Source organism: Cherax quadricarinatus, chromosome 5 (assembly GCF_038502225.1).
Source record: "Cherax quadricarinatus isolate ZL_2023a chromosome 5, ASM3850222v1, whole genome shotgun sequence".
Lineage (NCBI taxonomy): Eukaryota > Metazoa > Arthropoda > Malacostraca > Decapoda > Parastacidae > Cherax > Cherax quadricarinatus.
This window is the reverse complement of record NC_091296.1, coordinates 4,526,612-4,540,744: the sequence shown is the minus strand read 5'-3', so window position 1 is coordinate 4,540,744 and position 14,133 is coordinate 4,526,612. Positions and strand designations below refer to the sequence as shown.

At 44.8% G+C, this 14,133-nt stretch overlaps 1 protein-coding gene across 2 annotated transcripts in view; it reads left to right on the top strand.

The window, feature by feature from the left end:
• Nucleotides 1–1,516: 1,516 nt before the first annotated feature.
• The window catches only part of LOC128684918 (uncharacterized), a 52,968-nt gene continuing 40,351 nt past the window's right edge, over nucleotides 1,517–14,133 (top strand). The window contains exon 1 of one of the 2 annotated variants that reach the window (XM_070099184.1): nucleotides 1,517–1,591. The gene's annotated coding sequence lies outside the window, so the exon portion shown is untranslated. Of the gene's footprint in view, nucleotides 1,672–14,133 lie in introns of both variants that reach the window. The other variant, XM_070099178.1, reaches the window with a different exon arrangement.

Below are 14,133 nucleotides of genomic sequence, written 5' to 3'. Positions count from 1 at the left end.
AATATTCCAGTTATCGCCCCACAGTGTGGGTATGTGGTCTACCCAGCTGTACACCTTTCACACTGACCTTCCATGCCTTGCCCTGGCATCTCCCACTGTTAACTAGAAGGTAAAATAGTGTGGCAGTGAGTGTGAGGTGTAGCGTACAACGTTAATAACGTAAGAAAACGTATCATCACATTCAAGACACAACATCAAGGAAGGTTCCCACATCAAGGAAGGTTCCCACATCAAGGAAGGTTCCCACAACATCAAGGAAGGTTCCCACAACATCAAGGAAGGTTCCCACAACATCAAGGAAGGTTCCCACATCAAGGAAGGTTCCCACATCAAGGAAGGTTCCCACAACATCAAGGAAGGTTCCCACAACATCAAGGAAGGTTCCCACAACATCAAGGAAGGTTCCCACATCAAGGAAGGTTCCCACATCAAGGAAGGTTCCCACAACATCAAGGAAGGCTCCCACAACATCAAGGAAGGTTCCCACAACATCAAGGAAGGTTCCCACAACATCAAGGAAGGTTCCCACAACATCAAGGAAGGTTCCCACAACATCAAGGAAGGTTCCCACAACATCAAGGAAGGTTCCCACAACATCAAGGAAGGTTCCCACAACATCAAGGAAGGCTCCTACACACAAGACAACTCAGGAAGGGGTTACCTGTACAGTACTATACCTATTATTGTAAGCTGATTTACCATAAACTTTATCCCTATCGTACCCCATTTTACCCTAACTAATTTTCACGTATTTACACATTTTAGTTTTCATACTTATAATCATGACTAATTTCTGCTGTATCTTACAGCTAGGTTTGAAATAAGATATTACAAGGACCACTATGGAAGTAAGACTGGATAGATCTTCCTGGATTTCCTGCTCTGTTTCTCAACATTGCAAACTCCTGATGTGTTGATTGCAATATGACAGGCCTAGAGCTATCATTCAACTCCCCCTATGGTTATTTAGTAAGTAAGTAAGTTCATTTAGGTACAGGGCCACATAAATACAGTTACACAAATTATCATACACAGTAAGACGTGTGTAAATTACCCACGAAAATAACTCAAAAAAATCAGAAAAAGTCACATAATGTCATTGTACTTACGTGTACTTGTACGTTAATAAAGTTACTACTGTGTTCTTCAAATACTGTACGTTTACGTATAATGACCTACATTTATATAACGGTTTACTGGCACCTAAAGTGTAGGTTAGCGTCAAGTACGTAAGAGGTAGATAGGGAAAGTCGATAAATGGCGAATCAGACCTAAAGGACAGAGAGGCATTTATTTGCCCACTTTATATTAGTCATGAAGCTTCGGTAAGCCCATGACAAAACCGTCAGAATGGGCCAGACTCCCTCGAATTCGGTTGAAAATGCCTGTGATACCCATTTGAAATTCGTTTTGGAATCTATATAGCGAGCGAACACGACGTGAACGTGTGAGGCGGAGAGAGCGAGAGCGAGAGAGAGAGAGAGGAGGTATAGTAGTATAAACTCAACCTTCCCAGCAGCAGCCGCCACTGCTCTGCTGTGTTCAGCACTGCTCTGCTGTGTCAGCACTGCTCTGCTGTGTCCAGGGCTCTGTACAAGCTTGATATACGTGGTTCTTATTGTTGTAGTGTGTGTGTGTCGTTATCTTATACTCACGGAAAGCTCTAAACCAGTAAGGATTACATGGCGCCTGGGGTATTGGGAGGTGTGTGTGAATATGATTGATCTAAGGAAGAAGGAAGGTAGCTTCAGTTCCTTGGATCAAGAGCCCTTCACCAGCATCAAGGTAACCTCTCCTCTCCTTCCCACAGAAGATTATAGTGAGTGTTTATATATATAGTGTTGAATTAGGCCTCATACAGGCCTACTTCCGGCATACGGAAATAATTAATTAGGCTTTAGGCCATTTTTTTTCTTACAATGACTTTAGGACATTATAGGCACATAAATAAAATTATATTACGTAAATTTAACTTAATATAACCGCAATAAAGTCAATTAGGCCTAATAGTTCCGTCACAGCCTACCACACCTTAATATTTGTACTTGTGATTAACCTCAAAAATAATATATATATATTTTTTAGATTTTATCAATAATTTGACAATTACGATTATAGATTTTGGTTGATGTGCGCAGGAGTGTTGAATGTACATTGATTTTTCTTATATCAGCTAATATCTTCGTAATGCTTGTTATATACTCATTATGGATCAACTTTGTTATATACTGCTGTGTTAACAGCCGTTCACAGCGGTATACAGCCGTCCACAGCAGTATACAGCCGTACACAAGGGCACACAGCCGTATACAGCCGTCCACAGTAGTACACAGCCTTACACAAGGGTACACAGCCGTGCATAGCGGTATACAGCCATCCACAGTAGTATATTATACCCTTTATATAACCTTTATATTATAATAATAAGGTAAAAGGACCCCAATGGAAATAAGTCACTGTCTGACTTTTTTGGGTTATCCCAGGTTCTCTACACATATGCTGCTATGTATGATAATTCTATGTAACTGTATTTGTGTATACCTGAATAAACTTACTTACTTACTTACTTATACAGCCGTACACAAGGGTACACAGCCGTACACAGCGGTATACAGCCGTTCACAGTAGTACACAGCCGTACACAAGGGTACACAGCCGTACACAGCGGTATACAGCCGTTCACAGTACACAGCCGTACATAGCGGTATACAGCCATCCACAGTAGTATACAGCCGGACACAAGGGTACACAGCGGTATACAGCCGTTCACAGTAGTACACAGCCGTACACAAGGGTACACAGCGGTATACAGCCGTCCACAGTAGTACACAGCCGTACACACGGTATACAGCCGTCCACAGTAGTACACAGCCGTACACAAGGGTACACAGCCGTACACAGCGTTATACAGCCGTCCACAGTAGTACACAGCCGTTCAAAGCAGTACACATCCCAAGTAGTAATAGTAGTAGTAGTAACTAGTAATAGTAGTAGTACCAGTGGTAGTATTAACCAGTAGGAGTATCAGTAGTAGTAGTACCAGTAGTAGTAACTAGTAGTAGTAGTACCAGTAGTAGTAACTAGTAGTAGTAGTAGTAGTAACTAGTAGTAGTAGTAACTAGTAGTAGTAGTACCAGTATTATTAACTAGTAGTAGTACCAGTAGTACAAACTAGTAGTAGTAGTAGTACCAATAGTAGTAGTATCAGTAATATTAACTAGTATTAGTAACTAGTAGTAGTACCTGATTCGCATAGGTCAGTAGGCCTGTTGCAGTGTTCCTTCTTCCTTATGTTCTAACTAATAGTAGTAGTAACTAGCAGTAATAGTAACCAGTAGTAGTAGTAGTAACTACTAGTAGTAGTACCAGTAGTAGTAGTAACTAGTAGTAGTACCAGTAGTAGTAACTAGTAATAGTACCAGTAGTAGCAACTAGTAATAGTACCAGTAACAGTAACTAGTAGCAGTAGTAACTAGTAGTAGTAATTAATAGTAACTATTAGTAGTAATAAATAGTAGTAGTAGTAGTAGTAGTAACTAGTAGTAGTATTAACTAGGAGTAGTAGTAGTAGTAACTAGTAGTAGTAGTAGTAACTAGTAGTACCAGTAGTAGTAGTAGTAACTACTAGTAGTAGTACCAGTAGTAGTAGTAACTAGTAGCAGTACCAGTAGTAGTAACTAGCAGTAGTACCAGTGGTAGTAACTAGTAGTAGTACCAGTAGTAGTAACTAGTAGTAGTAGTAGTAGTAACTAGCAGCAGTAGTAGTAACTAATAGTAGTACCAGTAGAAGTAACTAGTAGTAGTACTACTAGTAACTACTAACAACAGTAGTAGTAACTAGTAGTAGTAACTACTAGTAATAGTAGTAGTAACTAATAGCAGTAGTAGTAACTAGTAGCAGTAGTAGTAGTAGTAACTAGTAGTGGTAGTACTAGTAGTAAAAGTAGTACCAGTATTGGTAGTAGTAACAGCAGAAGTAGTAGTACCAAAAAAAGTATGGTACTAAGGGAAGCATACACAACTTGGTAGTACCAACACTAGATCACTCAAACATCGTATGTTGTACAACAACAAAGGAACAGCCAGCCTGCACATGTCAAAGCCAGTCCTAGCATAAGCCAGTTCAGGAAGAGAGCTGAAAGGTACCTAGGGAATGAAGCTATAGAAAGGTACCTTGTGAATGAAGCTACAGAAAGGTACCTAATGAACGAAGCTACTGAAAGGTACCTAATGAATGAAGCTACAGAAAGGTATCTGGAGTTTACCTGGAGAGAGTTCCGGGGGTCAACGCCCCCACGGCCCGGTCTGTGACCAGGCCTCCTGGTGGATCAGAGCCTGATCAACCAGGCTGTTGCTGCTGGCTGCACGCAAACCAACGTACGAGCCACAGCCCGGCTGATCAGGAACTGACTTTAGGTGCTTGTCCAGTGCCAGCTTGAAGACTGCCAGGGGTCTGTTGGTAATCCCCCTTATGTGTGCTGGGAGGCAGTTGAACAGTCTCGGGCCCCTGACACTTATTGTATGGTCTCTTAACGTGCTAGTGACACCCCTGCTTTTCATTGGGGGGATGGTGCATCGTCTGCCAAGTCTTTTGCTTTCGTAGTGAGTGATTTTCGTGTGCAAGTTCGGTACTAGTCCCTCTAGGATTTTCCAGGTGTATATAATCATGTATCTCTCCCTCCTGCGTTCCAGGGAATACAGGTTTAGGAACCTCAAGTGCTCCCAGTAATTGAGGTGTTTTATCTCCGTTATGCGCGCCGTGAAAGTTCTCTGTACATTTTCTAGGTCGGCAATTTCACCTGCCTTGAAAGGTGCTGTTAGTGTGCAGCAATATTCCAGCCTAGATAGAACAAGTGACCTGAAGAGTGTCATCATGGGCATGGCCTCCCTAGTTTTGAAGGTTCTCATTATCCATCCTGTCATTTTTCTAGCAGATGCGATTGATACAATGTTATGGTCCTTGAAGGTGAGATCCTCCGACATGATCACTCCCAGGTCTTTGATGTTGGTGTTTCGCTCTATTTTGTGGCCAGAATTTGTTTTGTACTCTGATGAAGATTTAATTTCCTCATGTTTACCATATCTGAGTAATTGAAATTTCTCATCGTTGAACTTCATATTGTTTTCTGCAGCTCACTGAAAGATTTGGTTGATGTCCGCCTGGAGCCTTGCAGTGTCTGCAATGGAAGACACTGTCATGCAGATTCGGGTGTCATCTGCAAAGGAAGACACGGTGCTGTGGCTGACATCCTTGTCTATGTCGGATATGAGGATGAGGAAGAAGATGGGAGCGAGTACTGTGCCTTGTGGAACAGAGCTTTTCACCGTAGCTGCCTCGGACTTTACTCTGTTGACGACTACTCTCTGTGTTCTGTTAGTGAGGAAATTATAGATCCATCGACCGACTTTTCCTGTTATTCCTTTAGCACGCATTTTGTGCGCTATTACGCCATGGTCACACTTGTCGAAGGCTTTTGCAAAGTCTGTATATATTACATCTGCATTCTTTTTGTCTTCTAGTGCATTTAGGACCTTGTGGTAGTGATCCAATAGTTGAGACAGACAGGAGCGACCTGTTCTAAACCCATGTTGCCCTGGGTTGTGTAACTGATGGGTTTCTAGATGGGTGGTGATCTTGCTTCTTAGGACCCTTTCAAAGATTTTTATGATATGGGATGTTAGTGCTATTGGTCTGTAGTTCTTTGCTGTTGCTTTACTGCCCCCTTTGTGGAGTGGGGCTATGTCTGTTGTTTTTAGTAACTGTGGGACGACCCCCGTGTCCATGCTCCCTCTCCACAGGATGGAAAAGGCTCGTGATAGGGGCTTCTTGCAGTTCTTGATGAGCACCGAGTTCCATGAGTCTGGCCCTGGGGCAGAGTGCATGGGCATGTCATTTATCGCCTGTTCGAAGTCATTTGGCGTCAGGATAACATCGGATAGGCTTGTGTTAATCAAATTTTGTGGCTCTCTCATAAAAAATTCATTTTGATCTTCGACTCTCAGTCTGGTTAGCGGCTTGCTAAAAACTGAGTCATATTGGGACTTGAGTAGCTCACTCATTTCCTTGCTGTCATCTGTGTAGGACCCATCTTGTTTAAGCAGGGGCCCAATACTGGACGTTGTTCTCGATTTTGATTTGGCATAGGAGAAGAAATACTTTGGGTTTCTTTCGATTTCATTTATGGCTTTTAGTTCTTCCCGCGATTCCTGACTCCTAAAGGATTCTTTTAGCTTAAGTTCGATGCTTGCTATTTCTCTGACCAGTGTCTCCCTACGCATTTCAGATATATTGACCTCTTTTAGCCGCTCTGTTATTCTTTTCCGTCGCCTGTAAAGGGAGCGTCTGTCTCTTTCTATTTTACATCTACTCCTCCTTTTTCTTAAGAGGAATAAGCCTTGTGCATACATCGAGTGCCACCGAGTTAATCTGTTCTAGGCATAAGTTGGGGTCTGTGTTGCTTAGTATATCTTCCCAGCTTATATCGGTTAGGACTTGGTTTACTTGGTCCCACTTTATGTTTTTGTTATTGAAGTTGAATTTGGTGAATGCTCCCTCGTGACTAGTCTCATTATGTCGGTCTGGGGCTCCACGCATACATGTCTGAACCTCAATTATGTTGTGATCTGAGTATATTGTTTTTGATATGGTGACATTTCTTATCAGATCATCATTGTTAGTGAAGATGAGGTCTAATGTATTCTCCAGTCTAGTAGGCTCTATTATTTGCTGGTTTAAATTGAATTTTGTGCAGAGATTTAAAAGCTCGTGTGAGTGTGAGTTTTCATCAGAGCTGCCTCCTGGTGTTATTACTGCAACAATATTATTTGCTATATTCCTCCATTTTAGGTGCCTTAAGTTGAAATCCCCCAGGAGCAAGATGTTGGGTGCAGGAGCTGGAAGATTTTCCAGACAGTGGTCAATTTTTAACAGCTGTTCCTGGAATTGCTGGGATGTTGCATCCGGAGGCTTGTAGACTACCACAATGACTAGGTTTTGGTTCTCGACCTTTACTGCTAAAACTTCCACTACATCATTTGAGGCATTAAGCAGTTCTGTGCAAACAAGTGACTCTAATGAATGAAGCTACAGAAAGATACCTTGTGAATGAAGCTACAGAAAGGTACCTAATGAACGAAGCTACTGAAAGGTACCTAATGAATGAAGCTACAGAAAGGTACCTAATGAATGAAGCTACAGAAAGATACCTTGTGAATGAAGCTACAGAAAGGTACCTAATGAACGAAGCTACTGAAAGGTACCTAATGAACGAAGCTACAGAAAGGTACCTAGCGAATGAAGCTAAAGAAAGGTACCTAGTGAATGAAGCTACAGAAAGGTACTTAATGAATGAAGCTTCAAAAAGGTACTTAGTGAATAAAGATACTGAAAGGTACCTAATGAATAAAGCTATAGAAAGGTACCTAGTGAATGAAGCTACAGAAAGGTACCTAGTGAATGAAGTTACAGAAACGTACCTAGTGAATGAAACTACAGAAAGGCACTAATGAATGAAGCTACAGAAAGGTACCTAATGAACGAAGCTACTGAAATGTACCTAATGAACGATGCTACACAAAGGGAAGAGACTAATATCTTATATAATTAACACTGGTGTTACTTATTACTGTAAACTGATCATCTATAATGTTAATGTAAATAACCCGGTTAACTTTATTCCTGTTGCAAGTTTTTCCTGTAACTAATTATTACAGTTACTTAGCTGTTTTAACTTTTAAAGTTATGATTATGACTGATTTCATGTGTAACTTACAGGTAGGCTTTAAATAATAAGATAATACAACCCTCACCAATGGAAATTAAGTTACTTTTGACTTTTTTGGGGTTATCGTGGTGGGTAATTTACACATATGTTGTTATGTATGATAGATGTACTTATGTGTACATGCACCTAAATAAATGACTTACTGGTAGTAGTAGTATCAGTAGTAGTAGTAGTAGTACTAGCAGTAGTACTGGTAGTAGTAGCAATAGTACTAATAGTGCTGGTAATAGTTGTAGTCGTAGTAGTGGTGTGATGAATGGTTTGAAAAACCGACAAGTTGAAGATTGAGACACTTATGCAACATATGGGAATCTTTATTCAGGAAACGTTTCGCCACACAGTGGCTTCATCAGTCCAATACAAAGTAGAAATGCGTAAGGAGAGGAGGAGTTTGAGGTAATCAGTCCCTCAGCCTCGAGTCGATGTGGTCAGTCCATCAATTTTGTAGAATGTAGAGCATAGGGCCGTAGACGTGGCTTATATACTGTAGAGAGGTGAGGCGAAGCATGAGGTGGGGTCATAGTGGTACCATCCACTAGTCGAATTAGGTCTTCGTCCAAAGGTTGGACAAGTGTTGAAGAATTCTTTGTAACAAGATCCCATGCTGCTGCAGTGTCTGACAGTTGTGATGAATGGTTTGAAAAACCGTGGCGAAACGTTTCCTGAATAAAGATTCCCATATGTTGCATAAGTGTCTCAATCTTCAACTTTTCGGTTTTTCAAACCATTCATCACAACTGTCAGACACTGCAGCAGCATGGGATCTTGTTACAAAGAATTCTTCAACACTTGTCCAACCTTTGGACGAAGACCTACTTCGACTAGTGGATGGTACCACTATGACCCCGCCTCCGCCTGCTTCACCTCACATCTCTACAGTACATAAGCCACGTCTACGGCCCTATGCTGTACATTCTACAAGATTGATGGACTGAACACATCGACTCCAGGCTGAGGGACTGATTACCTCAAACTCCTCCTCTCCTTACGAATTTCTACTTTGTATTGGACTGATGAAGCCACTGTGTGGCGAAACGTTTCCTGAATAAAGATTCCCATATGTTGCATAAGTGTCTCAATCGTAGTAGTGGTGGTATGAATGATAGTAGTAGTCATAGTACTTATAGTAGTAATAGTAATTATAGTAGTAGGTGTAGCAGTTGATTCAGTTCAGTAGCCTCAACGATTGTAATTGCGTTCACAAATCCAAGATTCTGTTGCTTCTGTTAATGGTACTGTTAAATGATAGAAGACGATGGGCACAATACACAAGACCTTCCCAACAGTCCGTAATATGCCACGACACCAGTGAAATATCAACGTTTCCTGTGTTTTTTCCTGCTCTACGATAACAAACGTTCAGCTGTTAGTAAACAGTGTTAGCAAACAGCAGGTGTTCTGTTAGTAAAGAGGAAGTTCACCGCAGCACAACGGTATCTTAGTACAGAGAACATCTTTGATTCTTCACCACGTATCTACTTGCTATGAGTGAGAAGGGTTGGATTCCAGATGGAGGGGGCAGTAAAGCAACAGCAAAGAACTACAGACCAATAGCACTAACATCCCATATCATAAAAATCTTTGAAAGGGTCCTAAGAAGCAAGATCACCACCCATCTAGAAACCCACCAGTTACACAACCCAGGGCAACATGGGTTTAGAACAGGTCGCTCCTGTCTGTCTCAACTATTGGATCACTACGACAAGGTCCTAAATGCACTAGAAGACAAAAAGAATGCAGATGTAATATATACAGACTTTGCAAAAGCCTTCGACAAGTGTGACCATGGCGTAATAGCGCACAAAATGCGTGCTAAAGGAATAACAGGAAAAGTCGGTCGATGGATCTATAATTTCCTCACTAACAGAACACAGAGAGTAGTCGTCAACAGAGTAAAGTCCGAGGCAGCTACGGTGAAAAGCTCTGTTCCACAAGGCACAGTACTCGCTCCCATCTTGTTCCTCACCCTCATATCCGACATAGACAAGGATGTCAGCCACAGCACCGTGTCTTCCTTTGCAGATGACACCCGAATCTGCATGACAGTGTCTTCCATTGCAGACACTGCAAAGCTCCAGGCGGACATCAACCAAATCTTTCAGTGGGCTGCAGAAAACAATATGAAGTTCAACGATGAGAAATTTCAATTACTCAGATATGGTAAACATGAGGAAATTAAATCTTCATCAGAGTACAAAACAAATTCTGGCCACAAAATAGAGCGAAACACCAACGTCAAAGACCTGGGAGTGATCATGTCGGAGGATCTCACCTTCAAGGACCATAACATTGTATCAATCGCATCTGCTAGAAAAATGACAGGATGGATAATGAGAACCTTCAAAACTAGGGAGGCCAAGCCCATAATGACACTCTTCAGGTCACTTGTTCTATCTAGGCTGGAATATTGCTGCACACTAACAGCATTTTTCAAGGCAGGTGAAATTGCCGACCTAGAAAATGTACAGAGAACTTTCACGGCGGGCATAACGGAGATAAAACACCTCAATTATTGGGAGCGCTTGAGGTTCCTAAACCTGTATTCCCTGGAACGCAGGAGGGAGAGATACATGATTATATACACCTGGAAAATCCTAGAGGGACTAGTACCGAACTTGCACACGAAAATCACTCACTACGAAAGCAAAAGACTTGGCAGACGATGCACCATCCCCCCAATGAAAAGCAGGGGTGTCACTAGCACGTTAAGAGACCATACAATAAGTGTCAGGGGCCCGAGACTGTTCAACTGCCTCCCAGCACACATAAGGGGGATTACCAACAGACCCCTGGCAGTCTTCAAGCTGGCACTGGACAAGCACCTAAAGTCAGTTCAGGATCAGCCGGGCTGTGGCTCGTACGTTGGTTTGCGTGCAGCCAGCAGCAACAGCCTGGTTGATCAGGCTCTGATCCACCAGGAGGCCTGGTCACAGACCGGGCCGCGGGGGCGTTGACCCCCGGAACTCTCTCCAGGTAAACTCCAGGTTACTTCCACTAGTGGATCCCATCCCTTACAACGTCTTCCAGATCTTGCACTTTACCTTCATCAGTATTTAAGTCTCCGTTGTCATGCTTCAGCTTCATAATGTTCCAGATCATGGAACTGAACTCTTCTCCAGGCTGAGGGACTCACCACTTTGTTCCAGACCATGGAGCTGAAATCTTCTCCAGGCTGAGGGACTGACCACCTTGTTCCAGACCATGGAGCTGAACTCTTCTCCAGGCTGAGGGACTGACCACCTTGTTCCAGACCATGGGGTTGACCTCTTCTCCAGGCTGAGGGACTGACCACCTTGTTCCAGACCATTGAGCTGAACTCTTCTCCAGGCTGAGGGACTGACTACCTCAAATACTTTTTCGTATACGAAAAACCCGGTAACGTTTTCTCAACGTTACATACGTTTTGAAGGGCCCTCGGAGTCACTTACGTTTTGAAGGGCCCTCGACGTAACATACGTTTTGAAGGGCCCTCGACGTGACATAAGTTTAGAAGGGCCAAGGGCCCTCGACGTTACATACGTTTCTAAGGGCCCTCGACGTCACATACGTTTTGAAGGCCCCTCGGCGTCACATACGTTTTGAAGGGCCCTCGGCGTCACTTACGTTTTGAAGGGGCCCTCGGCGTCACATACGTTTTGAAGGCCCCTCGACGTTACATACGTTTAGAAGGGCCCTCGGCGTCACATACGTTTTGAAGGGCCCTCGGTGTCACATACGTTTTGAAGGGGCCCTAGGCGTCACATACGTTTTGAAGGGGCCCTCGGCGTGACATACGTTTTGAAGGGCCCTCGACGTTACATACGTTTTGAAGGGCCCTCGACGTTACATAGGTTCTGAAGGGCTTTCGACGTTACAAACGTTTTGAAGGGCTCTCGACGTTACATACGTTTTGAAGGGCTCTCGACGTCACATACGTTTTGAAGGGCTCTCGACGGCACATACGTTTTGAAGGGCCCTCGACGTCACATACGTTTTCAAGGGCCCTCGGCGTCACATACGTTTTGAAGGGGCCCTCGGCGTCACATGCGTTTTGAAGGGCCCTCGGCGGCACATACGTTTTGAAGGGGCCCTTGGCGTCACATACGTTTTGAAGGGCCCTCGGCGTGACATACGTTTTGTAGGGCCATCGACGTCACATACGTTTTAAAGGGGCTCTCGGCGTCACATACTTTTTGAAGGGCCCTCGGCGTCACATACGTTTTGAAGGAGCCCTTGGCGTCACATACGTTTTGAAGGGCCCTCGGCGTGACATACGTTTTGAAGGGCCATCGACGTCACATACGTTTTAAAGGGGCCCTCGGCGTCACATACGTTTTGAAGGGCCCTCGGCGTCACATGCGTTTTGAAGGGGCCCTCGGCGTCACATACGTTTTGAAGTGCCCTCGACGTTACATACGTTTTGAAGGGCCCTCGGCGTCACATACGTTTTGAAGGGCCCTCGGTGTCACATACGTTTTGAAGGGGCCCTATGCGTCACATACGTTTTGAAGGGCCCTCGGCGTCACATACGTTTTGAAGGGGCCCTTGGCGTCACATACGTTTTGAAGGGCCCTCAGCGTGACATACGTTTTGAAGGTCCCTCGACGTTACATACGTTTTGAAGGGCCCTCGACGTGACATACGTTTTGAAGGGCCAAGGGCCCTCGACGTTACATACGTTTCGAAGGGCCCTCGACGTCACATACGTTTTGATGGGCCCTCGGCGTCACATACGTTTTGAAGGGGTCCTCGGCGTCACATACGTTTTGAAGGGGCCCTCGGCGTCACATACGTTTTGAAGGGCCCTCGACGTTACATACGTTTTGAAGGGCCCTCGGCGTCACATACTTTTGAAGGGCCCTCGGCGTTACATACGTTTTGAAGGGGCCCTCGTCGTCACATACGTTTTGAAGGGCCCTCGGCGTGACATACGTTTTGAAGGGCCCTCGACGTTACATACGTTTTGAAGGGCCCTCGACGTTACATACGTTTTGAAGGGCCCTCGGCGTCACATACGTTTTGAAGGGCCCTCGGCGTCACATACGTTTTGAAGTGGTCCTCGGCGTCACATACGTTTTGAAGGGGCCCTCGGCGTCACATACGTTTTGAAGTGGTCCTCGGCGTCACATACGTTTTGAAGGGGCCCTCGGCGTCACATACGTTTTGAAGGGCCCTCGACGTTACATACGTTTTGAAGGGCCCTCGGCGTCACATACGTTTTGAAGGGCCCTCGGCGTTACATACGTTTTGAAGGGGCCCTCCGCGTCACATACGTTTTGAAGGGCCCTCGGCGTCACATACGTTTTGAAGGGCCCTCGACGTTACATACGTTTTGAAGGGCCCTCGACGTTACATACGTTTTGAAGGGCTCTCGATGTCACATACATTTTGAAGGGCCCTCGGCGTCACATACGTTTTGAAGGGCCCTCGACGTCACATACGTTTTGAAGGGTCCTCGACGTTACATATGTTTTGAAGGGCCCTCGGCGTCACATACGTTTTGAATGGACCCTCGGCGTCACATAAGTTTTGAAGGGCCCCCGGCGTCACATACGTTTTGAAGGGGCCCTTGGCGTCACATACGTTTTGAAGGGCCCTTGGCATGACATACGTTTTGAAGGGCCCTCGACATCACATACGTTTTAAAGGGGCCCTCTGCGTCACATACGTTTTGAAGGGCCCTCGACGTCACATACGTTTTGAAGGGGCCCTCGGCGTCACATACGTTTTGAAGGGCCCTCGACGTTGCATACGTTTTGAAGGGCCCTCGGCGTCACATACGTTTTGAAGGGCCCTCGACGTGACATACGTTTTGAAGGGCCCTCGACGTGACATACGTTTTGAAGGGCCCTCGGCGTGACATACGTTTTGAAGGGCCCTCGACGTTACATACGTTTTGAAGGGCCCTCGACGTCACATACGTTTTGAGGCCCCTCGGCGTCACATACGCTTTGAAGGGCCCTGGGCGTCACATACGTTTTGAAGGGGCCCTCGGCGCCACATACATTTTGAAGGGGCCCTCGTCGTCACATACGTTTTTAAGGGCCCTCGACGTTACATACGTTTTGAAGGGCCCTCGACGTTACATACGTTTTGAAGGGCCCTCGACGTCACATACGTTTTGAAGGGCCCTCGACGTTGCATACGTTTTGAAGGGCCCTCGGCGTCACATACGTTTTGAAGGGCCCTCGGCGTCACATACGTTTTGAAGGGCCCTCGGCGTCACATACGCTTTGAAGGGCCCTCGCGGCACATACGTTTTGAAGGGGCCCTTGGCGTCACATACGTTTTGAAGGGCCCTCGGCGTGACATGCGTTTTGAAGGGCCCTCGACGTTACATACGTTTTGAAGGGCCCTCGACGTCACATGC